Consider the following 27,961-nt stretch of genomic DNA (forward strand, 5'->3'; position numbering starts at 1 on the left):
CGCACCTGACCCTTCTCTGCACTGGGTTCCACAATGATGTTCTCCCACCACGCCACTTTCCTCGGATGGTGCACTCTGCCTTCCTACCTCCACCCTTTGATTGTTCTTCTCTTAACTCTTTCTCTCACTTCTGCCACTACCTCCACTACCACTCTGCTACTCTCTCTGTGTTGGTATTTCCTCCTGACTCCTTCCCACTACTCAGTCTCTTTCTCCCTACTATCTCTATGCTGCTACTAACACCTCTTTGCTCTTACCACTGCTCCTACTCTGCTACCACTTTCCACTATTACTGTCTCTCCACTACTACTACCACTCCTCACTTCCACGCACAAACGCGCCACAGACCCCTCTCTCCAGTAACCTCCACACTCCTTCCACTCACTCCTCCTCTGGTCTCTCAGATTTCCTCGTCCACCTCCTGTCATCACCCAACTAACCCTCACAATAGCCTTCCCAAGCTCTTAATTACCCTACCCCTTCTCAGGATTGGCCAACTCACCTTGACCAACTAAACCTCCTTGAGGGGTGTGTGACCAGGCAGGGCTTGTGGAGACTTCTAAAGGGCTTACAAGCCCACCCTCCTCTCCATACGGTGTTACCACATTTCTGACAGAGCGACTATCTTGGTTTATAGAGGATCATCTGCCCCTGTTATTCTGGCCTTCTTGGCGGCCTTTCTGTAATACTGTGCTCCCTGATGGATTAGTGGGGTGTCAAAGGGGGAGGCTCATATTTAATAAATAGAACAAATAACAATACAATAAGCACAATTTATTAAAATGCTTAATGACTGCTATATATTCCAAAATGCTGGTCTATAGAATTTGTATTGATTAAATTACTTTCTTCTCATTGACTAGGAGAACAGGTGATGTATGTACTTAAACTCATCTTTTTGTTTTCCTCTTTCCTCAAATCTGGGGAATACACTCTTTGCACTTTCTTTGCACATTGCACTTTATATTAATTGTATATTTAAGAAATGATGTATGTTGATTACCAGTTTTATTTACTTATGCCAAAGCCAGCTGAAGGCGGCTATATGAAAAGAAGCAACAAAATAATTATGTAAATACATTGTTGGCAGTATTGTACCTTCATTCCTATTGTATTGTTGCTTGTTCTACATAGTGTCGCCCACGGAATGAGGGTCTATGGCTTGCCTACCTTTTGTGTTAATAACATATTTAATAAAGCCATCCCTGCTGGTTAAGGGGTGTTTGCATGCAATGGCCTTCCTTCAGGCCCTTGTTAAAAAGAATAAAAGAAACTCCCTGTTGGTGTAGTCGTTGATTTGCCTAAGGGGCTTCCTGTGACTCCAGACTATTGGATTAATCCGGTGCTAGCTCTGCCCCCTCTGGCGCAGACAACAGCAGACACTCAATGCTGGAGCTGCACTCCTCTTGGCTCTGTGTTGTGCCGGCGCGACTTCCTGCGGTGTCTTCACCCCACTCCACTTCTCCTCCGGCTCCTGAATTCCCCCACGCCCCCTACTGCTGGCGGCCCTCCAGGGCTTGTGCACTCGCGACAACCTGTCTATCTTCCTTTTTCCTGTTGCCACCACTGGAAGGGTGGGGAAGAGGCCTGCCCACACTCTCTCTGGCACCTGGGGAAATTGGTGGGGGTCGGGCTCCCTGCCACCCTTGGCAGGGCCGAATTCACGGCCCTGTCACACCGCCTTGAGGCAAGTACATCATATTTTGGGCCGCCAATGAGAGGGCTCCGAGGAAGGAAGCAAGATGATGCTGTTGGTGCATAGGGAAGAGCTTCAAACTGCTAAATTGTTAGGTGGTGGACTACCACCAAAGTGTTGGCGTCCTGTGTTTGGCGGACCATTCTTTCCAGAGAGTAGATATATTACATTTTAATTTCATAGGGAAGCTATCAAATCATGCAAGCCATCTTTGGCTTCACATATTTGCAATTACAGTACTGTCTCCCTTCAGTTCTGGGTTTTGGCAAAAAATACATGCAAGTAATCCTCTTTGAAATTAACTTAATGCATATTTGTCTTATACATGTTCATTTAGGGTAAATTAGTGTAACCTGACTTATGATAGGATTTACTATGCGGTGGGATGAAGAGCAGAGCCATAGATTATAATTTCTTTATGAACTGTGGCGCTGGTCACCACCAACTTTAGAAGTGCCACTCTGATATTGCAGAACTTTCTTAACACCAAGCTCCAGAAGCTCTCTTGCGCTCCGAGAATCCGGTGGCTGCCTTCCATATATTTCACATAGTCCTGGAGCCGCGTCATGAACTGCTCTCCATCCCACTCTGATCTTCCAAGAACACCAAATGCCTTCCAGTTTCTCATGGCCTTGCCAAAGCCGTTTAGTTACACCTGCTTCATTTAGCTTCTGGTCTGACGTCAGGTCCGCCTTCGTGAATGCTACTCTTGTGTTGTAGTCAGACACGGTTGCAGTCTCCAAATTCATATGATCATCCAATCTATGAAGGACTCTCTACCCAACTATTGACTATCTCTAAACGTCTCATTTCTGCTCTACAAACTCTTTAGAATGTAAACATTTCTATATTGTTGAACTGAAACAATCAGAATCTTTGTATGCAGTTGATTTTGCAAAGTGCGAAACTAGATCGAAAGCAACAAAGTGCCATTCAACCTTTCAATGTTGCATAGACCAAGCGAAACACAAAATGGAACTTTAGTCAAGTTTGAATTTCTAGTCGATAGTGCTCCAAGTGAAACGCAGCCACACCTCTTCAGAAGTCTCCATTGTGGCAAGAGTCCTATGACTCTGCATTCACGCAATTCCAGGAATGACATACGCATTTATGATGACCCGCAAAACGCCACACACGCCAACATGCCACATCCCGCGAGATCTTATTCCAGTCCTCGTTTTAACTTTGCATTCTAGGATGTTCAATGCCGGGATTCCTCATAATAAAACCAGGACTACAAATCCCAGAATGCAAAGTTAAGGCCAGGACTGGAATAACATCTCCCGACTGTAATGGGGCATGTTGGCATGTACTAAACTTTACCTTTTTGATATAAGTAAGACGTTATCCAAACTTGAATAGAGTTGGAAAAACTTGAGAATGTGTTTAGGTATTATTAGCGCTGATCAGAGGTTGATTGTTTGGTCCAGAAATGATATATTGTAATTTGAAATGTTTATCAATGCATACATGTGTTTACTTTGTTTGCAAATTTGGATAAAGAATGTTGCTAAAATGCCTCCTTTTTGGGTGGATGGGGGGCATTACGACCTGAAGTGTTTTTGAGTGAATACAGGAGGTTATCCACTCCTCCCATTAGCCCCCCATACCCCCCAAGGCTTTCTTAGTGGTAGGGTCAGTTAGGGTTCACATCTGTGTTATCAGACGCGCAGATGCAAAGCACGGGGGTAAAAACGACTGCATGCATATTATCCTAACTGCACTGTGCAGTATTTTGGTGCCCACATTGAAAGGCCTACAATTTGTCTTTCAGTTTTATAGGAAAAGATAGCTTACCAATTTTAGTCAAATGTGTTTTCGTTTCTGAAAAGTGTTTAGGATCAAGGGTAAGCTTTGTCAATCGTTTGCCAATAGGGGCACTGGTTGCACAGGTTATAATGGCAAATCCCCCTCCCATGTGGTATTCGTACAATCCCCGTTCTATTTATTTCCTCTTTTAAACAACTTGTACCCGAGTTCATGCTGCAAATTTTGTTGTCTCGCTATTGCATAATATCATTCCTGGGCACATAAAGACTGGCTGGTCATTCTACGGGCGTGTGCCCACTGACAATATCTAGTACCGGTGATGTGGAGACAAGCAACACCTTGTAGACGAGTGTAGTGTTTCCAAACGTGCATGTCACCCCAAGCATATTTTTCTACGAAGGAGAACTGCCAAGAAGACTTATTAACCTGTGGATACTGGCAGTACCTCTCAGCAGGCTTGTGGAGACTGGTTGTTTCAATGAATGGATGCGCGCAGGCTGGAGACTGTCATTAGCTGTTACTCGGCACGTAAAAGGCGGCCATACCTGTTGATTGGCTTCTGGATGCTGTCCAAAATCTTTGTATTGCCTTGCACTATTGTTGCTGGACATGTGGGCTTGTGGGGGCTGCTCGAACATATTGTTGGGGTTGCGAAGACGGACATTACTTATTGCTGGGCATGAGGGATGAGGCTGGCCCTACCCATTGGTCAAGTTGTGTTGCACACAGATGTTTGTCATACATGTTGCTGGGCTTGCAAAATCGGCGCATGTGGACAATGAGCACATATGTTTATGGGCTTGCAGACGAGGGCATTCCTAATTCTAGGCATGTGGATGATGGTCATATCTATTGCTAGGCATTCGGAGGTTGGCAATGCGTGTTTCTAGGTATGCAGGACCTGGACCTGTTGAGACTGGCATTACCTTTTGCTGGGCCTATGGCTCCTGGTCACACATGTTGCATGGCATGTGGAAGTTGTCATTTGCCCGTTTCTAGATGTGCAGGGGCTGACAGTATCGGTTTGGCATGGCGAGGCTGGCAATACCTTTTGCTGGCATGTGTGCCCTGGTCACACATGTTGCTATGCCTCTGTATACTGACCTTAACTGATTCTAGGCATGCAGAGACTTGTGTGAGCTCATGATTGGCATGTCGAGTTTGGGCATACATGTTGATGAGTATGTGGAGACGAGCATTGTCTGATGCTGGGCATGCAGAATTTGGGCCCAGTGGTTGCAGGGCAAGCGTGGGCTTGCTATACCCTTTTCTAGCCTTTTTTAAGAGGAGAACATTGACCCTCTGGGAAAGTTGCTGTATTTTTTCTAAACTTCATCAAGTGTTGGTAGTTGTTATATGCCATTATGTTTCCCAAATGTTCATTGTGGGAGAACCCTAAATCCTGTTACATGGTATTTACATTATTAGTGTTTGAATACTATTTTTACAAGCTGTGGTGCATCACATGAAGGATACAGACTCTCAGATGATATGATATACTCTTGTTTATGAAATTCAAAGTAAAAGGCCTAACTGTCCCTATGTCTAGTCCCTGCTTATATTAATAGCTAAGGTGCACATTTGTCAGTCGTGAATCTCCAAAGAAACAAATCTGCTGGCCAAAACGAACCCTAACTGACCCTACCACTAAGAGAAAACTAACTTAGGTCAGAAGAGAAGAATGACTCCCTTCTTCTAAGGGTACTGCTTGTACCAGCCTTTAATACACAATTGGCAAATAGTCTCTTGTTGGCTTCTTTTATTAGTCTCTTTTAATTACCTTTCTTTTTTCACCTTGAATCCCTTTTGGCTCTCTTAGTTGCTTTATACTTCTGGTAATGGGCCAGCGTATGCCCTTTGGAGGGAATCTAGATTTCCTGGTCTGTCGCTGGTGTATGTCTGTAGGCTCTTAGCCCTGCCTTTCTCTCTCTTTATTACAATTTTGTTCCTGTGCAGGATAACTTTGTTTTCCCCCTTTTCCATGTCCCACTGGTTTTCTTATCCAGTTTGTCCTCAATGTTCTCTCTTGTTTCACAATATTCACATCTATTCGTTTGCAAAGTTAACTCTGTTTCATAACTTCCCTCGTGACGCCTTAACTGTATTTTATAAAGATTTTCTCTTGGTTTACAATCTTTGACTCCATTTGCTTTCAAAGTTAAATCTATTTCATATCTTCTACTATGACGAGTTGGCTGTGTATTATGCTTTTCTATTGAAGCACTATCTTTGTATCCACTTAGTTTCAAAGCTAACTCTATTTCACATCATCTACTATGACGAGTTGACTGTACGAGATATTCATTCTCTGGAGTCTCCCCGTACCTCCCGTTCGCCCAGTTACCTTCTTTCGTGGTGGGGAATGTTGGCAGAGGGTTTCGGTCCCAGGGTCTCTCCTTTCTGCTGGGCATTGCAGTGCTGCTGCGTTTGGTTGTAGTCACAGACATACGTTCTTCCGACTTTCTTTGGGCTGACGGCCCATCACAGAATCGTGTCTGTGGTCTTGCCACCACCTCTGCTTGTGCTCCCGCTCTGTTGGTCTCTCACGTCCTGGGATTGCTGTGACTTTGGTGTCACGGAAAGCAGCTGCCAGCGAGTTTCAAACTTGCAGGTTTCTTGCTCTCCTCTCTTCTTCGCTGTAGTACAGCTTGGGGCCTCACACAGCCTGCGACTAGAATCCCTTCTTTCAACGCCTGCTTCTCTCTCCTCCGTCTTTGGAATCAGGTCCTTTAACATACTTGTCCCAGTAAAGTGGATGTGCTGATTTAAAGGTATATGACCTTTTCTCCCAAGATAATGATATCCTTTAGGAGTTGCTTTGTCCCAGTTTTGATAATTCATATTTTCTTGTGTTTTAACACATCACATCACCATGTAGGCCATGGTACGACTAAGCCGAGGGAGTTCCTCATGGGAACTCCCTCGGGCTGGTCTCTGTCCCGTAAGAGGGGGTGGGGGAGTCTCTCTGCGTGATTTCCCACTTACTTCTCCTAGGGATGGTATTACGGTGCAGACTCACCTCTCTAGCCTCACATAAAGGGGTTCCCCCTTGGGGAGAAGGGACGAATTCCCTCGATTCGTCACACAGGTCAATGTGTCATGATCCACAGACCATGCCCCTTTTGGACATCCTGGTCCCCATCACAACGGGGCTTGCACTCCTTGGTACTCCCTACATGGCCGTCTAACATGGTACGCCTTCCACCAGCCTCCACGTCGGATGTAGTGTATTCTACAAATAGACCACGCCCCCGCGGCCCCGCTCGTCTCAACGCTATCGCTGGTACTGGCTAGACGTCTGCTCTGTAGTTCGCTGAACTATTCTCCTGTTCCTGGTTCCCGGACCCTCTAAATCCCATCTCCCTTCCTCCCTCTTCTCTCTACTTTGCTTCCCGGATTTCGTGTGCCGTCTTCGTGTACACCTTCCTCGTTTCCTGGACTTCCCGGAGCCTCTGAGTATCCCGGAGCACTGAACGTACACTGGAGCCAGAAGAGGCTCGCGCGGGCTTGTACAAAACCCGATCTGTGTGCAAGAAGACTCCTCCCAAGAAATCCTGCAAGGATCGATCTCAGGTGACAAAGAGGGAAATCTGTGACACAATGTGTTTTTAAAATGCACTATTTCCTATTTTATATAGCTGAAGAATGATATGCTTGGGAACCCCAATTTCCCCAAGAACCTGCACTATAAAACATATATTTTTAACGCTGTTACTGGCCAAAGGGTAGTTTGCACATCTACTGCTAACATATATGATAAGTACACAGATTTGTCGTGAATTGTCTTTTTGTTTTAAATGTGGGTTCATTTTCAGGTGAGGGAAGTGGATTTAGGCAGTCCAGTTGTAGGTGTGATCCTCAGTCGAACTCCAAACCATACTTTTTGCCCCCCATGAAACTGTACTAACGGGGGGAGGCTTTGCCATGTAGAATTCAGTGAATGTTCTGTGAAATGGTTAAGAGTAGCAGCATATGTTGTCTAATGTGTAACCTCCTGTGTTAACATGTGTTCTATTATGTTTCTTGGATACATTCCATGCGCCGCTACCATTTGCATGGTCTCCAGCCGCCCTGGCAGATCATACTTGAGTTGCTGTAGCGTTTACCTAGACACCGTGCACCATTTTTATAAGCAGTTGGCTTACCCTGGCTTTTAACACTGGCCCGCCCAGCATGATTGAGGGGAAATTTGATAAGTAAGGTTCATAATCAGGCGCACAGTGTATAACTGCATGTGATGCTACTTTTTGAAATGTTTGCATGGTCCAACTCCAAGCTTCTAGCAGTCAACATGTTAATTACCGCTCTCTCTACTCGTGTAATTCAGCCATCTTCCGATTTATGACTAGTCAAGTCAGTTACATTGCTCAGCCATTCTTGCACATTTGTACGAATGTTGCTGCTTTGCACGAGACCCTTGCACCGTCCACCCTACTTTTCCTAGCCACAGTGTTGCAGCCACTCAGCAAAAACCCTATATTGCTTTCCATTGTTGCATTGCTTACATGTGGGGTCATTTGAAGAAATGAGACTGAATAGCACACAGAGTTTGGTCTAGATATGACTGTTCTTCATTGAGTCAAGTTAGCAAGATTTGATTGAGCACAAATCTGTGCTTGTGATTTTTGTCTTCAGAAGAGGTAGCTGTCATCATTAGCATCCCCGATGCGGCTTTGTTGCGAGAGTACAGGCGAATCGCAGTGCTCGTGGTTTTCGATTTAGCAGTCCACTTCACTCCAAACCATTCCCAATTTAAGAACATTTATAGAAGAAAGCAGGCTACTTTGTGAGGACGATCACTATCCATACATCGGAGTAAAGTGTGATATGCTCCTGTTGAGGTTCCAGCCTCTCCAGGTAGGCAACATCTGTATCCTCAGCCAGGGCCTTCTTACTCCATTCAGATATCTTATCCACTGCCATGCCCTGTCGTGTCATCCCAACCTTTCTACCAATTTGCGGGGACAAGGGGGACATATCCTCACCACCTTCATGAGCATCCCTCAACATGGGCCTCCTTCCTTCTCCATGTATTGGTCTTCCCCACTACATTATCCTATTGAGTGATACCAAACCTTTCGCCACGCTTGTGTGGGTACAGGGATGCAGGAAATGGAGCGGAAGACCTTCACCGTTTCGAGTAGCAATGCAAGGGACTGCTGGGATTGCTTTATCAATTTGCAGGTAAACAAATACATGTGAAATTGGCTCATGTAGCACCTGCGGCCCTTCCAGATACCGCACATTGTCATATCTGTGACAAAGTCACAGGAGGAGTGGTCTTTTGAGCTACTTTAAGTTTGCAGATTGACCTGCCGCCCATTACCTTTACATTTCTGCCTTCAAGCCCATGCTGATCATTTTTTTCATGGATGATAATGGTTTTAATATCTCTAATCTCATGGATTGGGCAGAAGGCACTTGTGTGCTGCCTTGAGTAAAAATAATTACCACCAAGAACATGAAAATGCATTTAAAATACTTATAACAGATTGTATATTACTACTATCCACTTATTTAAATTCTCACTAAAACTCCTCCTCTACCCATATCCAGAAGGAACACACCCTCTATCTTCTCCCACATTAACCCTCCCCAACCCACCTGCTGTCAACTTCACTGTACATTATAACCTGTAGATGACGGTAAATTCCTTGCCTGCGCTACTTTATATTCCTGGTACCTCATTCCTGAGATTGTTCTTTCATGCTACCTGGTGAAGGTTGTAACTCATTACGTGTCCTTTTCTTTCAGTTTACAACCCTATCCTTACAGCTCTCTTGGAGGTTGGTTTATTTCTCACAAATACGGCTGAAAGGACTGTGAGATCCGTGAGAGACCCCCGTCTCCTCTGCTAGCTCTGAGTGTACGCCATTTTCACCTCAAACGTTTATTTGAAAGTCATTTTTCGCTGCAGCTCCTTTCACACAAAACCCAATTTCAGTGCAAGGCCATCTTACTGAACACACACATTTAGTCAAATGTAAAATAAAACCAACATTTAAAAGCTGATGTATCTTGGACCCAGAGGAAGGCAGGAATCACTCTGTTAAGAGTCTGGAGCGAACTAGGTAAAAATAGAAAGCATCTTTAATGTTGCAGGTTACAGTTAGAAAGAAAAGGCAGGAGCAACAGGTAGGCACATCTTTCTGGGCTGGTATTTGTTACTTAGCCAGCTCAAGTTTGTCACATGAGTGGAAAACGCACACCGCAAAGATGTTCCCTGACGATATGTAATGCAGTGCTCATTTACTAAAATGGATTGTTTATATGGAGCGGGGAAAACTTGATGCACACTAAGAAAGTGCACAACGACTATTCTCACAAAGCTTACATGCACAAGTACGCAGTAAGATTGTGATTTGTGTCCAACCGTTCCATGGTGGTGCCTGTAAAATTACTACTTTGTTTAAAATGCAGTGGCAGGAAATGCGCTGTGTACAATCCAGAGCAGCTGGAGGTTAAGGATTGGGAGCCTCGTTGTTCTATTCTGTAACCACTCTCTAAAGAAGCACCACGTGGAAAAACATCAATGTACCAAGTAGCCTGGAAACAAAAATAAGCTCTTCAAAGCAACATTTGACAACTCTAATCCTGACTTAGTTTCACCAACTTCTACAAAATGGCCGAAACTGTAACAGCAAAACAAAAAGGTGATGGCTGGAAAGTTTTTAATTAACCATAAGCACAGGCACAGCTCCGGGCAATCCTTCAGACCATTGTTTTTCAACCTGCCAAGCCATTAAAGAAGGGGAAAAACCATATGCAAATCAGGCCTCGTCCTACCCAAGCTACTCCTCACTGATGAGACCCAACAAGGCCAAAACATGTGTGGAGATGCTTGTGGTCTCGTGCAGAAGGGAAGTGACCAAGCAGTTTGGACTGAACTGCCACTTTTGGCGGGGGACCCAGCCTGATTTGTATATGGTCTTTCCCCTTTCGTAATTGCTTGGCAGACGAAGAACGATGGCTTGGAGGGTTGCCCAGAGCAATGCCAGAAGTTAAGATTTATTCTAAACCTTCCAGCCATAACCTCTTTTGTTTTACTGAAACTGCACCAGAGCTTCCTCCATGATGCCTTCTTTCTGCAGCACTGATCAGCTGAATGATGCCATTGGTCTGACCATTTACTAGCACCATGCAAGTCTGTGCCAATGGTGCCAGTCATTACGGTACAAGCTCTGGAAGTCAAACATTCTGAGCTGGCTCTATCAATTCTGGATACATGCAGTTGCAAAAGGTTTGCTTCAGGGAGCCTGGCCTTAAAAACAGTTAACTCCACATGCGAGTTGGCCTGGTACACCCACACTCTTTGTGGTGCGTCTAGCAAAGCTGCAAAACATCAACCTCATAATTTGCATAGACTTTGCTACCCAATGGGCTCGACACAAAGGAACCTGTAAAATACATTTTGAAAAAGGGACTACACCATTCACTTTGTGTGCCATATCTATGGCCTCTTGAGGACACCAAGGTTTGCCCACTATGCCCAAACTTTCTTGATGTTCCTTTTGATGGTGTGCACGTTTAAGGCTGCAAAGGCAGTGATATCCTTGAGAAATTCAAACCTTCCAGAGCTCTTGCCAGATCCTTCGTGTGGTTGGCACCCTCTGAGTCGTCCTCCAGAGGGTGCTTCTGACCCTACTCCTTCTCTGGTCACTGGAGACCAACGTTCACCGGCCAATGGCAACAGCTTCTACACCAAAGATTGTTGTCCCTTTTGGGGGCAGGGCACAAAAAATCTGGTTGTGGGAAACAGACCCCTTCAGTCCTGTCACAAAACCCAGTGGACATCACGGAGGATGCAGAACATGGATCTAGTTCAAATGGTTTCACATGCAAAATGATACAAAGTTGGGCAACTGAAACCCAAAAAGTCTTCTTGCTTCAGAAAGGTTTACCCTGCACAGTCTCTCTGTGGTGTCACTCAGTCTCCTAGGCACAACTTGGCTTGACTGGACAACATCCTGATTCCGGTGTGTCACTCCATGTCATCACAGGTTGGCTATCCTCTTTCAGGTAAAATGCATTCTTCTGCTGGAGTTTCTAGCTTTAATGTGGTATCATCCAAATTGTCTCCCATAGGTGTGAGGTAGGCCAGAATGGTTGATCGTGTGCTAGGGTGGTTCCCTCTCAAGGACTCATCTCACTGGTCTCTTTGTTGAACTGACGCTCATTTGTACCTAGGGGACCGTTTCTAGGCCGAAGTTCTCAGCTCTGACACTTAATTATCTGTTGGCTAAACTCCTTGCTGTTCTGCCTCAAGCTTGTTCCTCCTTCCACTCGCCAGGCAACCGTTAGATGGGTAGATGGATGTTGTATCACTGGCTGTACTGACCTTGTAACTGCAGGGTACTTTCCAATGTCTTTCTTTGCTTCTCCTCCCTGGGTCCAACTTCTTCCTCCATCCTTGAAGTTTCCCTCCTCCAACCGGTTATGTAATCTTGTTTCCTGTTTGGTGTCCTCTTCTCCAATCTCTGAACTCCTCATCCTTGAAGTTCTCTTCCTCCAAGTCCTTATGTCCTGCAGAATGAGCTCTCGCTGCCTCCCCATCACCTTCTGCCCCTTCTTAAAATCTCTCTTGATTCACTTCCCCCTTGTTGGCTCAAATTTCTCTGTACCTGCACCTTCAGCTCTGTTCATACCTTCTCTTCTCCTGCATCTTCGGCTCTCCCAACACCTTGTTCTCTTTCTGCACCTTCTCTCTCCACACATCCTCTCTGTGCACCTGTCTCTCCAGGTCTTATCGCTATGCCAAACACCTACATTCACATTCACTATCCCTTTCCTTGGACTTTTAAATAGCTTCGATCTCTCCCCTGGTTTTAACTGCATTCTATGGGCTGCATGTCTGAGTGGTAATTGCGCTGTGCTTCGAATTGGTTGTGTGGTGAAAACTGAAGTTTATTCAATGACTTCTCTGATGTGCCTTTAGTCTGTGTACAGAGCTCTCAACAGGCCGGTCCACCATCTTGGAACACTTCATCGCGAGCATGCACATTGATGCACAGATGTACTCTTTGAAGGAGTGGCAGCAGGCCCTGGCACTCCTGTGTTCCGCTTGCGAGCTACAGCATCCGAGGTGACGAGGTATCACAGAAAGAAAAATGGGAAGCACATAGAGGCTGACATAAAGATGCAGTTCCGAACATTTAAACCTTTATTTTTGTGTACTTCTATCTTTTGGGGATTTTACCAAAGAGCAACAATACAAGCATAAATTCACTGCTCTTTATACATAACATCGTACATGCATAGCTCATATTTCTGTTGATGTGTAGAGGAAGGAAATCCTAAATGAACATGCCAAAGAAGGTAGCAGGCGCTCTATTGCCATATTCAACAACCCCCTCACCGCGTGTGGACATGTACTGTCATTTTCCCAGCCTTCAGAGGTCTGGATAGAGTAGTAAGCTGTTCATCCCTGACCCCGGAGCAGCTCGGAACAGTCCAGAAGGCCCAGTGCTCAGTCTATTGGGGCATGTATGGTCTAGAGGCGCGTTACAGAAGTGAGAAAACAGAGGATGTTGCATCTTCTATCATAAGGGCCATTTTTTCACATATTAGAAAATACCACATTTTCGACATCCAATCTTCCATCGGCCTTATGATACTGCCCATTAGTAACCTTTGTTGTACAGTTCATTTGTTTACATAGACAATCTGACTCTTACTATATCAATGTGTCACTTATTACTTGCATAAGCCTCTTACAGTATTTATTCAGTGTAGGGCAGTGCCGCCTCACATGCAGATAAGTACCTGCCCCCCCACAACCATGCCAACAAAGCCATGCCTCTTCTCTGTTTATGGATTTCGTTCTCTCTGGTGTAAGATACCCTCTTGCTAAGAATTTGTATGCAAGCTCTGAATGTTGAGCATTGATGACGATTTTCTTTTTACTCTCGCCAAATCATTTTCCGTTGGTCTTGTGATATATCATAGTCCCCTTCTTGTAGTTCTTTTTTCCATGCCTCTGTGTACGCTGGAGCGCTAGCTCCCACCTCATCGTTCAGATATTTATAAATTGTGGATATGAGGCATCTTTCTATTTTGGGATCAAATAAAAAAAAAATCTAGTTTAGTCAGGGGGCTGGTAGCTGCTTCTTTACTTTTTGCAATGCCCAACATCTCAGTTGCTGATACATTATGCAGTCTTTATCTGGGATTCCGAAGGAGACCTTGCAGTCTTTGAACTATCTTAATATGTCCTGCTATAAAATGTTGGACCATGAAATCGCAGCCTCTTGTCTCCCACTTCTCAAACACCCTACTTTTATAGGCAGGATAACATGTCTTTGTACATTGTTGGGATAGATGGCCCTGGGAACGTGGTCAATTTATCTCAGATGTTTATATTTGTTTTTGTGGTGGGTAGCTCAGGCAGAGCTTAAGGGTCTATTTTTTTTGTTTGCGGCCATATCATATATCACAAAGGTTTCCCTACTATGTCTTCCGCAACAGATTTCCAACTCCTTATATCAGATATATCCATTAAGTCACAAAGGGATCTCAATTAGGTCGCTTGACAGTATTTAACAATATTCAGGACTCCAAATTCTCCATTTTCTCTATCCATGTAGAGTGATTTTGCTGAGATCCTATGGTTTTGGACCCCTGGATAAATTTATGAAATTCTTTTTTTAAAATTTTCTTTTATTTTTAGCTCTGCATCCTGCCGAAGAACTTGTGCACCGTAGTGCAGGCCCTTATAGTCTCGCACTTTGATGGGGGAACACTCTCCCGAGATCGCTCACAGCTGCTCTCTTCGCTTCCCTTTTTGGCCGAATCACCCCCACCATATGAAAGATACATTGGCTTTCTCTCCAGGCCAGGATACTGTCCAAGGCTGCATGCATCATCATTAAAGCAGTAACGAGTAGCGCACCAGTGTACCTGGCGGTTAAGCGCCACATATCTTGTGGCACAAGCTCCTTGAACAGCAAATCAACCCAGCGGCTCAAAGCGCAACTCATCCCCCAAAGAGAGGACATGTAACTAATCTTTCTCTAGTCTCACACCCACCCTCTGGAACTCGATCCAGGTATTGACTAGAAATGCTCCCACAATTCTCTGAATCTCTCAAAAAGTGTTTTTTTCCATCATCTGACCAAGGACTAATCCCAATGGATTCACAGACTGATACACAACACAGCTCACAGTAGTGTGCTTCTGTGAAAAGATAGCAGCCCAAACCTACCTACTAACTCCCTGTTGAGTGCTCTGCTTCTCTTGAGCTAGGTCAGCACCTTAATACAAATTTTAAAAAGATGGCTTGGTTGGAGATATTAGAGACTCGTGCTCAGCAGACTCTGCTCACATTGCTGGAATCTTGGGCGCTGCTGCCCACGTCCCCCATTTAAACCTTTTATTTACCAAAGGCTTGGTGCTGCTTCAAAACCTAGTGAGTTGTAGCTGTTGATGGTTGGGGGATTTCATTTCCGACTGTGCAAGAAGAGTTTGGGGCTTATGGGACACAGGAGGGTAGACCTCCAGGTGAAACGAGCAGGGCTTATGGCCCGTGCCCCAACCAATACCTTACTAACTCCTAATAAACTCCTTGCTCTGCCTTGGTGCGCCGTGCCCTCGATGGGCAAAAGTCCCTGCGGGCCACTGACCATAGCATCTGAGCATGTTAGAGTGAGCTTTGCAGCATCTCGTAGCCTGCTAATCAACATACTAAGGAAGGTGAAATGGGGCGACTGTGGTCCTTCGATTTTAAGCAGCCTTCCTCTGAACCTAAAGTTCAGTAATCCTAAAAGTTTTAGCGGAGTGCGCAGCCAAGTGTGCTCTGCAGTGTCCTTCTGTTACCTGCTGGAGCGTTTGCAGTGTTTTTACTGTGTCTGCACTGGGAAGGAGGAGCTCCTGATTTTCACCTACAAAACCATTACTCTTGCACGCAGCGTGTGTGGAGTGTGCAGCCGAGTGCGCAGCGATTCCAGTGGTTCTGGTGGAGGTGGCTGGTGAAAGACTTTATCGGAGCACGTTAATGAGATTTACGACTCTGCATACTTCACTCGACTTCAGATCGCCAGAGAATTAACAGAAGCCCGATGGCTACAGTGCTGGCTCCCCGTACTAGGGTTAAGCTGTGCCTTATGAGCGAATCTACTTTACCTGCATTGCAGAAAAATACTCGATTAAATTCTTGCGGTGCAGCGCGTAGTATAGATATGGCCATGAAAGAAGGTGAGGTGTCGTTGCTTGCTGAACTAAGAAAAACAAAAGGCGCATGTGGTTTTAAGCCGACAGTGTCACCCTTGGAAGTGGTCTCAAGTCGACTCTTTGTTACCCCTAGCGAGGCCGATAACCCTCTGTGATTAAGCGCTCCGGAAGAGAACCTCACTAATTGTCAAAATTGTTAAAATGAACTTCGTATTGAAAGGTCCCCTATGGCGACAGATGATTTAACTGATAAGGGTTTGGCAACGTCTTTTGGATGATCTATTACAGGAACTAACACCTCTGAGGTGGGGTGTTTACTCAAAACGATAATATCAAAGCTGCTGTCGGTCCTTGTGGAGGGACTTCAACTCCAGTGGGTGGGCAACCTCAAGATTCTAGATTGCCGAAAATCACAACTGACCCCTTCTCTAAAAATATTTTTCTTCAATGTGCATAGGCTGGACAATAACACTGACCGCTATGGTGGCCCATCAAAGAGGTGCAAGCTGAGTTTGGGAAGGGAGAATGAAACAGCGGATTCAGTGCTATTACAAACATCTATGCAACTAGAATAAGGAAGGTGCGCAGCGCCTTTAGCAATTCCTGCTCTGGCCCTAAACTCATCAGCCGAAGTTGTGTTTGCAGCCTCCCACTTTGGAAACGTATTAATTGTGGATGAAGTACAGCAAGCAGGGGGTTGAAATGTGCAAATGGAAAGGGTGAGCTGTGCCCTTGCTAACTCACTAAAGGAAGAAATTGCAAAAATCACAGAAATCATGGAAGCTGAACAGGTTACATCGATTCAAGCTAGTAACAACTTGACTCTGGTCTGGGCAAGCCTAGGGGGTTGGTACGAGCGACGACCCAAGAGGAGACTGCCCAGAGGGAGTCAGCGGATATTACTGTTACCCTGGAAAGGGCCCCTCTGCTCATGGGTAGCCCGGCAAATATAGAACGGTGCACTGGGCCAGTAGAATGCAGTGATCTCATGGATTCACTCTCAATATAAAACAGCGTTCACTGTAAAAGATTGAAGAAGGATGTAGCACAGTTTAGCCTGCAAAGCCTGTTAATCTCATTTGAGACTTCTACAACTTCCTCAACTACTGGCTCCTCTGAAATTTGGATTCAAACACAAGCAAGGCAGAAAAGTCGAGCAAGAAGCCAGTATAAAGGTGGCACACAGAAAGGTTCTGGAGGTGGTAGCGGGGCCATTGATGCAGGTACTATAGCAGCCTTAAATATCACGATGGCCCCTTTTCTCAAATTACACAAGGTGATGAATGAAAACTTAAAGGACCATTCAACATTGTTGACCATGGATCTTTGCAAGTGGATTTTTCTTGAATGTTTTGTTACAGCGGTACTGGGAAATTTGGATAAGAATTCAGATAATACCTCACAAACATTTCAAAGCCTGCTGGATCCTATAATTCAAGAGCGCAACATTAGAAAAGAACAACTTTGCTTGAAAGATGGTAAAGGTTCGGACCTCAGGGAAGGAGTGTTGCTACTAAATAGTAAAAATACTATGAATGAACAGAGGGATGAAAGAAATGTGCAACACCTAAACAAAGGAGAACACCTACCCGTAATGGTTAATAAACATGGTGACGAAGTACTGTCAGACTCTTCAAGGGCTTTAACAAATAATATATTTAAGGAACTTGCATTTTTTTTTACCCGAAGGATCATGGAATTGAAACCGATTAAATGCCTATTGTGGTCACAACAATTGAGGGAAATCAGCCTCCTCTTCCAAGCGAGAGGGTTGCCGTTGAATCTGAACAAATGTTTTGTTTTACTTCACAGAGCAATGAATCCCTTACCAAAGACTATCCCATCTTCACGAAGAGGAGGAGGAGGAGGAAAAAACAACCAGGGTCGAAGCAACTCCAGCAACAGGTGAAGAAAACAAAAAACACGGGCATTGTGAAAAAAATAAAGTTTAACGATTCCAGGAAATTTTTAAGGAATCTGAAGCTGCCACTTAGTCCGAATATACTAGAAACTAACATAAGGAAAGTTTTAAAATCAAAACAAGATCTGACCGTACAGGTTGCAAAGGACGACTTAACTCAGAATCCTAGGAGTGATTCTTTGGCAGCTGATTCACAAATGGATTCAATAAACTTTTTGATGAACGTGACGACCCATACAATAGACGATGAACCAGCTAAAGCCTTAAGGAACACAGAGCCGCAGCCTAAATGGCACACTTTGGATGATCATGCTGTCTGGAGGTCTCACTGGGAAATTTGAATCATGAATTCCAAACATTGAAGCAAAAACGGCTAGCAACATCAAGAAGTTTGACTAGGGTGGGGGATGGGAGGGAGGATACGTTCGATTCATCCTCCCCTTTCCAAACCCATTAGCAAAAGAGACAGATGGCTGTAAAAACTATTTGTACAGAATGAAGAAAGCCTCAGGAAGGCTATCCTAGAAAAGGTTTTGAGTATCCATCAATCTCCCAAGACCTGTAGCACTTAGATGTTGTTAGCTTGGAAAGAATGTTTAAAATGGATTAGGGCCTTGTTTTGAATAGGAGTAATGTGTTGAGACTTCTTCATTATATCCCTAAATTGAGATCTATTGACGCAAGGGACATTGAGTTAGTTGAGTTCTAGAATGATAAGCAATTAGATACTGTGCTGTTGCACCTAACTTCCAAGTTGGTGAAAGTAATGCTTTTAGAGGCGGCTACAGACCTTATCCCTTTTGGGTTCGATCTCGGCAAAGTAACTGTGAAGCCAAAGGGAAGCCTTGTGCTAGAAGGGAGCTCTCATAAAAAGGAATCTACGGTTCACACATTTGTATCTATTCATGGAAAGGAAGAGAGATCTATGAGAGGTTCATCTGGTGTTTGATTCTTAGGCGATGGTTCAAAACATGATTCTTCTGATGAAGGTCTTCTTACACAATTATTGTGGGGTGGGGTCTGAGGGCAGCCGTAGAAAAGTGGTGTACAAGGGCGAAGAAAGGCAAGTAATAGAGGAAAAAGGTTCCTGGACCTGGCTGTCAGAGGCTTTAGTCCTGAATAAGAGGGAGAGTTAGCTGCATTATTCCCCTGGGCTAGGGTGTGTTAGACTTGTATCTTGGAATTCAAGAGGGTTCAGATTCCTCTTTGCTAAGGGCAAATTTCAATCAAATTCTCTTATGATGATATGCTTGCAAGAGACTTGACTACATGCCACGCAAGTTCTTGATGGCTATTCTATTTCTTTGAACCCAGCCACGAAGGGTCAAAAAGGTAGGCCGTCCTCTGTTTTTTTTGACTGCATTGAAAACCAGCTGAGACATGATGGCAATTTTCATTAAAAAAAAAACTAACCCTTTTAGTCCAATGTTGGTAATTCGTGTGCGAATGGTATCTAATATGCAACCTCTATTGGAACCCCAAAGGTATTCGCGCTTCAGATTTCATGGAAACTTTAGTTGATACCCTAAATTAATTATGTGAACCACTGCAGGATTATAACATTATGGCTAAGGTATATGAACAGGGCTAATGAGGAGAACGAAGTTAAATCACCACTTGGGGATAGTAGAAGGACCTTTTGGTAGGAAGAAGTGTCAAGTAGAAACTTGCATATGTAGAAACTTGCATATGTTGAATGGATATGTTGAGGGATGTATTGCAGGGTGTTCGACATGGAAAAGCGGAAACCAAGAGTGCAGTAATTGACTATGTTTTTGTTAGTTATAACCTTTTGGCAGCTGTATATAGATTTTAAGTTTTACCATCTATTAGGAATGACCATAATATTCTAGAAATTACTTGGTCTATGAGTAATGTGACTTCTAGAATGGTTTACTGGGCGGAAATGGAGATTTCACAAAGGGGCAATCGTTTGAAAATGACTACTAAAAATATAGCGACGTTGCATTACAAATTAGCGGGAAGTGATTCTAGTCAAACGCATATTAATATCTTTCCACTATTAAATACCAGCTGTTTCTAATGGACTTCATTAGCTTGGCAGGTTCGGGACCACGGAAAGGATGTTCCCATAAACACACCTATAACTCTACAGTGGTCAGAGAAAAAGGGGCTCTTTGGGCTGATACAACGAAAATAAAACTAGCAGTGGGACCTGATTTACTACTATTATTGAAAACGCCGTCACCAAAAGTATAGAAATCGGGTGAGTGCCCAAATGTGGAGAATGGTGTTCAAAGACTCTGAAAATATGTTGAGAACATTTGCAGTAAGAACTTGGGCAAAATATGGAACCTAATTAACTCCACGGAATTGCCAAAATTGGCATTACAATTAAATGCTGTCCCAGAAGAAGGGTGGGTGAAACATTTTGAAACTATTTGGTATACCTGACATGAGATACAAGCCATTCACAGACGCAGGGTTGGTTTTAGATTGAGCCTTAACCTTTGATAGAGAAGATTTGTTCACCCTAATAAAAGCAGTGAGTAACTTGAGGGCCCCTGGTCCTCATGCAATCACAAACTTAATGTTAAAAAAGGAGCCGAATGCATGGGTTGAATTTCATATGGTATTGTTTGCTGAGATTATTACATTTATGAACATTCCGGCTATTATGTATTGTGGTCCAAATCTTCAAGACTGGTAACAGGGAGAAACTGAAGAATTATCGCCCTATTACCCTTCTTGATGTTGTCAGCAAACTGTTTGCCTCCGTCCTCTTGGCAAGTCTTACCGATTGGGTGACAAGTGCTGGGAGATTCGACTTTTACCAGGCTTTAAGGGGATGGGCACCAGTTTGTGCGTCTACCTGTTGAATATTTTGAAGACAAGTTCTATCGGGGGAAAGGGGAAAACTTATTTTGCGTTTGTGGACCTAGAACAGGGCTTTGGTTCTGTAGATCGGGATCTCCTCTGGGCTAAACAAGCAAAATGGGGTTGCACATTAGGACTTTCCCAGGCGATTGGGGCCTTCTACACAGACACCTCCTTTGAGGGTAAGGTTGGACAGTGTGGGCCAGCTTTTAAGATCTATACCCGCAAGGCTTAAAACCGGGATCACCACTAGCTCCAGCTCCTTTCAATTTATTTATATTGAACTTGGCGCATACTCTGATCCAAATTCAGTCATTCCGTCAAAGAATGCAGGGGAGACCTATAGGTCACCTACTGTTTGCAGATGACCTAGTACTTATTGACCAGACCCCCATAACCTTGCAAAGACAACTAAAAGCCCTACAGTCATATGTTGACTACAGTAAATTAGGGATCAATGTGGCAAAAAGTAAAGTACTAATAGAACAGTCTATTGTTGGTAGAAGGCCAAAATGGAGCCTTAAACAAGGGCGAATTTCTACTGTAGATTCTTTCACTTAAGTAGGTATGTTTGTGAACAGTAATGTGAATGACAACCCTATGGACGCACAGCTAAGGGCGAAGGCTAAAAATCTAGCTGCTCAGCGTTCTATTTTTTAAAAAGGTTTTGTAGATACTTATCCCAGTTGTGTGTTTCTCCAAGCAGAAAGTTGTTGCCATATTGACTTATGGGGCAGCTAATTACTCTGTGTGGGCTGCTATGGAGGGGTTGTTTTAGACAAGACTCTTGTGACGCCCGGGGGCACTCCGATGCAAGCTGTAAGGTATGAGTTGGGCCTCACATCGCTATAAGCAATCATAGCGTGGAAGACTCTCACATTATACAGGAAATGCATAGTGAACCACCCAGCTTTGGGCTGTTGAAGGAGTTCTTAAATAGTCATGGTGAGCCGATTTTAGATGCTTGGAGATCAGCTTGTTTTAGGATTCTGGCTGAGATAAGCGCGTCCGAGGATATGTTATTATGTGACCCATTATGGAGAAAGGATTGGGAAGAAACAATGGAAACCAAGATCTCAGTTCAAGGCTTATTGTGACTCAGTAGAGGAGTGCAAACCATATAATAGCCTTCCAAAATATCTTAGAGTGTTTTGTTATAGCCGGTATAGATTGTAGTTTTTAAGGTCCCGGCTGAATCTGTAGCCGACAAAAGATATCCTAATTGCAAGAAAACAATGGAGGGGAGAGGATGTATATTGTAAATTCTGCAGGAATGAATGCTCTAGGGAAACCCTACGCCATCTATTACTATCGTGTCCTGGGTTGACAGAAAAAAAGAAAACTATACAAGGCACGATTTTTGAGACAATGGAAATGCATAGCTTGAATGATTGGTGGTCTGTGCATATCTCCGGCGAGCTTGTGAAAATGGTTATAGCCTTCATCACATTTTTGGGAATTGTATTTAGGGAATTGGAGAAGTAGAATGGTATAGTGAAGGTCAGGGAAAGTCATAGGTAAATGAGGGCTGTCAGCTTTGTTTGAAATAAAATGGGAGAATCGTCAAGAGGGTCGCCATAAAAAGGAATCCTTGACATTTGATTCATTTTACATGTAGTAAATATTGTGGAATTTGTGATTTTATATTGATATTAGTGATACCTTGTTTTAAGATCACGACAGAATATTGAAGGTTTTAATAATTTATTAACTTTGTTTTTATACCTGTGGGATTGTAATTTCTTTTCAGTTGTAAGTTAATTCATTGTAAGGGTTTTTTTTCAGTGAATATATAGTTGATCTCTCCTATAATACTATATCCTCCATGTTGCCATTTTCTATGGCATTGTGAATCCCTTCTCTTCTAATAAAAATGTCCTCTTGGACTTTGCAATGGGAAGTTTAGTCGGTCGTGAGTTCCCCAACGTGTTGAATGTCAGGGGTTTAGTTGCAGTAAGCGTCTTACCTTAACTGATCATTAACTAAAGTTTTTTCATTGAATTTCAAGGGTTTTGTTACGCTATAGATTTTTTCCGCACCACTGGCCACGCCCAGTAGGAACAGCCGGGGTGCCCACTTTATTTCTTAAATCACTACCTATGGTGTTGTCACTCTATATTATAGAATACTACCAGACCACTAGCCATGGCCTTGTAATAAATAATTCGTCTTGGGCTTTGAAACAGGAACCTGCTGAATTAAACTGGTCCTAAGTTCCCCAAAGCGTTGAATTTCAGGGGTTTTGTTGTGATACGTTTCTTACCTTAACTGATCATTAACTAACATTTTTTTCATTGAACTTCTTGGGTTTTGTTATTCCATAGATTCTTTCTTCACCACTGGCCATGGCTTTTGGCTGTGCTCACTGTATATTTTAGAAAACTACCAGACCACTAGCCATGGTCTTTGTCCATGGCCAGTGGGGATAACCTCCCACTGCTGTGCCCACTGTATTTTTGAAATCACTAGCCATGGCCTTTGGCCGTGCCCACTCTATATTTTAGAACACTACCAGGTCACTAGCTGAGCATGGGTGGCCCACTGTATTTTTAAATCACTATCTGGTCACTAGCCATGGCCTTCGGCCGTGCCCACTGTCCATTTTAAAATACTACCAGACCACTAGCCATGGACAGTGATTTTTCACCCCACCTTCACTGTATCTGTTAAAATGACAAACTTTTTAAAAAATAACTTTTTTCCCATAGCCGCAGGTATAATTATCATTCGGGTTTCCTGTTTTCAGTGTTTATATTTTGTACTTCTCGGGGTGTTTTTCCAGTGTTTTCAAAACATTTCAGAATTGGTGTTTACCTGTATGCTCGTCAAACAATCACAGATAACTGTTCATTCCAGTGAAAACACAAACTTATTATTTTATTGTTTCATTGTGTGCATAAGTAGGGCAATATCCCTCATGACCGACTGCAAGAATAACATATGTCCAGTTTTCAGAGGTTAATCTTGAAATCCACCCTAATGTAAACATCCCTCAAATACGTTCATTTTGACCTGTTTTGACAGTGGCATTGTTGATATATAAAAGATGGCAGGCTTTGAGACCCCAACATTTTTTTAGGCAATGCACAGTGAGATACAATAATTTGCCAAGGATCACACACTTTGGTTAAGCAGCGTGCTACAAGCCCCTTGCTTTATGACCGGTCTCTTGGTGATTATTGTGCTACATCGCACTACCCCAACTAACCACATTTAAGCAGCATGGAAAAGGGGAAAAAATAACCGGCTGCAAGAATAACATATGCCCTGGCACCCATGAATAAAAATGGAATAGAAAATAAAATTCCAATATGAAACAATTGCTTGTGGGTTCGTCTGCACTGGAAACTTGAGTAAAATCCTGGTGGCCGAATACCTGAGCAAGCTTGCCAACCTCAAAAAAAGGGTTTGCGTCACCATCTGAAAAGAATTACTGTCCACCCACATGTGTCCTTTACTTGTGTCCTGAAAAGCAGCCACAATCGGGATAATAAATGCACCAGTGTCCAGGATTGCAACCTCTCTTGCCACATCCTGGGCAAATACTCATGACTTAATCGCCCTCTCATCATTTCCCCACCTCACCCCAATTTCTGGCTTTAAACAATACTCTGCTTTATAAAGATAACTTAAAAAGTACACTTACCATAGTGGCACCCAATTATATACATCCTAATAGAACTATGTTAGGCAAAAACTGTACAATTGAGGCATTATTTCCCCCATCTTGCCTGTGAGACTACAAATACCAGGTTGCAATTTAGCTAAGGGTAAGCATATAGTCTCTCAGAGCTCCGAGTTCTTTAAACCATATTTGTGCATATTTTTTTATATATAATGTATCAAAAGATTATTCTGGTTTGCCTCACATGTGCAAGCTAGATTTGCAATTCTTCATGCATTAGCATCTTCTTACCCAGAGATAGCTGCTCTTTATATGTAGGGCTCAAAGTAGGTTGAGTGCAAGACTTTCAAGGACTCACAGAAGCACGGTTTAAAACAAATATATTGTGGATGCTGTGTGTTATTTCTTAGTGTGTTATTTAAAACTAAGAAAACCCATGGCATCGGGGAGCGAGAAAGAAACAACCGGATTCTTCTCAATTTATCTGAGATATAGATATTTATTTTGGAGAAGGGGGGCACCCCCTTCTCTGTCAAATATTTTAAAAAGTACTGGACGAAATAACCACAAACCACAAAGGGATCGCAAGTCAATGCTTCATGCCCAAGTTGTTTCGGACTTGGTCCAAATCCGTCCAGCGGTTTCAGCTGTGCTTTCCTGCTAATATTGACCTTTTTTGCCTATGGGAAAATTAATGGGGACAAGGCCGAAACTGCGTTTTTTGTTTTCTTAATAACTTTTTTGTTTTCTTAATAACTTTTATTTTTCAAAGAATCTTTCCTAAGCCTTCCAGTCTGGGGTGTGGTGCCTGTGACAGACTTTATTTTTGCAATATTTCAGCCGAATCCGTTGCACGAGTCAAAAGATATTAGCAATTCCTTTTTGTTTCAATTTGCTATTTAACTCAGTTTTACCCTAACTATAGGGCAGCAGTTGCCGCCCTAATATATATAATATAAGGGTTGCAGGTTATTTTGCCATGTAAGGTCCGCTCTTCCCTTCCTCTAAGTTACTGATCTCCTACCACCTTACACTACACCCACAAGCCCCTTTCAGACAGCCACCACAGGCCAAGCTATTAGAACATCAACACTAACTGGCCCACAACCATGCTCACCTCTTTAACCCTATCATACTCTCCCACATCAGCGTCTACCCAGACCCAAAGAGATGGAGTCGATCAGGTCTTGGGCTTTTACCTATGGATAACATACTCCCATGTTGCTCCACCAAAGCCATAGAAAACAATTTGGCACTGGGTACTTTTGACTTGTACCCATCAACACCACAGGTTTCTCATCTTCCTTTCCCACTGTCCCACTAAGGAATCCCACCCCTTTTTGTCTTACAGAGTCACACACAGCAAGGCCACCAAAAACGGCACACGGGTGCTATACAAGACTAATTACATTACGCAACTAAAACAGGGATTGACGTCCGGGATGCCGATTTCTGAAATAAAGAAAAGTCTCTTACAGAGTCTTTAGGGTTGGCCGATTCCAATCATAGTCCAATGGCCACCATGATCTGTTTGTTCGGGTTGTGGGTTTCTGGGATGCCCCAACTTGCCTCTGTAGAATATGTAGCATGTGCCCTCCATGGGCCACAGGGTGCAGCTTCGACAAAACTTCAGGTTTACCTCCACCAGTTTTAGACGGAGAGCTTTATTGTCTTTACCAGGCCTCCAGCTCCCCAGAGGTGGAGGGGCATAGTTGAGTATGGTTCAGATGCCTGACCGCCTCCCTGACCTGTGGACTTGGTCCAAGGGACCCCCCCTCCGCATTACACCTGTCATAAGCTTTCTCCCTGTTGGTGAAGTTGCACAATCTCGTTCTTCCTCTTGCCTTTGAAATCCGCCCTGGACCAGTCTGGCCTGCTGGAACATCCCTGGGCTTGCTTTCCAGTAGAATTCCCTGTTCTCTTCTTCTCAGGCAGTGCAACTCCATTTCCCCCTACAGCATTTATGCGTAGTCCTCCTCACCCAATGGCAATGGCTTTCTCCTCTTCATCCTCCTCAACACCTTTCTAGCTGATAACGGGCCTCTCCCTCCAACCTCCTCAATAACTCTTCTACACCGTGGGCGTTGCTCCATATGTCCATTAACCATTATTGTCTTGATTCTCATGACGGGTGTAGATGCTCAACTCAAAGGTTTTTCTGGAAGATCTTCCTCCAATAGACTAATTTCTTGAACTCTGCCCTCCAATCATTGTTCATTTCTGAGGGAGCCTTTCAAGACATGAGGCAAAGGAAAGTATGCATTAGAAAAACAAGTTACTTACCTTCAATTAGGTCCTTTCTGGTGGATACAATATTCCTCCCGACGAATCCTCATCTTCCCCCTGATTATAATTGCTTGAATAGTTTGTTCCTTAAGTGGTCATTCGACTATTCCCCAGCGTTTGTGACGGGGGGGGAAAGGGTCAATCTGAGGCCAGAAGGCCGGCGCATCTCTGTATTTGTACCAAGGGCGTCACTTCCTCAAAGGTTTTCTGAGCCATTCTGTTCCTAGATGTCATTTGAAGGGATGGGCAGTCTGTGGGAGGACTACCATATCTGTCAGAGAGAACAGTATTGAAGGTAAGTAACCTGTTATTCAAAGGCTTCAGTTTATTGAATTGTAGAAGGGTAGTCATCAACAATTCAATGTCTTTCCCACTGAAAGAGCTATTTTGGTGATACCCAACCAGCTACAATTTTATGTTGTGGCCATGACCCCTGATCCTGGCATCCCTTTGTACCTCCTGAGCTTTTCATAGTGGAGGGCACAATAAATACCTGCGCTCTGCCACCCTCCCTCTCCTCACTCAGACCTTACAACACTCCTACCAAAAAATAGAGGCTATACCTGTTTTGCTGCCTCCCTCTTACATCAAAACATATCCTGCTTTGCTACTACCCTTCCCCACCTCACTCCAATCTTACCACACCCCTATCAAAATATAAAGCGCATACCTGAGTTGCTGCCCCCTCCCCCACCTCCTCAGTCTTAACCACACCCGTAGCAAAGTATAGAGGATGTACCTGCCTTTGGCCACCTTCCCCACCTCACTCCAATTTTCCCACACCCCTATCCAAATATAAAGCACACATGACTTTCTACCACCTCCCTCACCTCACTCAGTCTTAGCCACACCTGTATCAATGTACAGAGGATGCGCCTGGTTTGCTGACGCCATCCCCCACCTCACTGCCTTACCACACTTCTATCAAAGTATAAAGGATGTACCTGACTTGCTGCCACCTCCCTCAGTCTCACCACACCCGTTGCAAAGTATAGAGAATGTACATACCTTATTGCCACCCTCCCCCACCTAGCTAAGAATAATAGTCCAATGTAATTTGCTGAAAAAAGTGTTAATGAACTTTTGGTGGGGAATTTCTCAGAAAACAAACTGCAAAACTCCTTACTTTTGTTCCCCATTTATTTGGCAGGGAAAATAACCCTGCAAATGAATACATGATGTTGCAAGTTATTTACAGAAAATTCGCCGAGGCTTAGACAGAAAATGAATTCAGACAAATCATAATTGCATGAAGTGAAAAACTGTGAATGTAAGAATCTTCCGCTAGTATAAATTCACTTCGGCACAGGCCTCCTTTTTTTGCACCCCCACCTGTCAACTGTGGTAGATGTTTTCAACCTTGAATTGGGTGCTGCTTCTCTGGTACCCACTGCTTGTGTCGCCGTCACTTCCAACTCGTGACAGAATGACCCTGTGTGTTAAATTCCACGTCTTGTTGATTTGCAGCTGGGAACTTCATGTGGAGGCGGTGAGCCGCAAGTCTTGGCGCTTCAGTGTCTGCTTGTGTTGAAGGCTGGATGGAAGAATGATTGCTTTATAACCGACAGCTGCTCTGGCAGAATTGCTTCATTAATTTCACCTGCTGTTTCAATTGCAAACGTTTCACCTGAAATGTACTGCACATGTCAAAACAACCATG

General features: G+C 43.8%; 1 protein-coding gene across 4 annotated transcripts in view; it reads left to right on the plus strand.

Annotated features, from left to right (window-relative positions):
• Window positions 1-27,961, plus strand: part of NPRL3 (NPR3 like, GATOR1 complex subunit) — a 649,409-nt gene that overhangs the window by 79,127 nt on the left and 542,321 nt on the right. The window lies entirely within an intron of this gene.

The sequence above is a fragment of the Ambystoma mexicanum genome, chromosome 2q (genome assembly GCF_040938575.1).
Source record: "Ambystoma mexicanum isolate Mex_15411 chromosome 2q, UKY_AmexF1_1, whole genome shotgun sequence".
Classification (NCBI taxonomy): Eukaryota; Metazoa; Chordata; class Amphibia; order Caudata; family Ambystomatidae; genus Ambystoma; species Ambystoma mexicanum.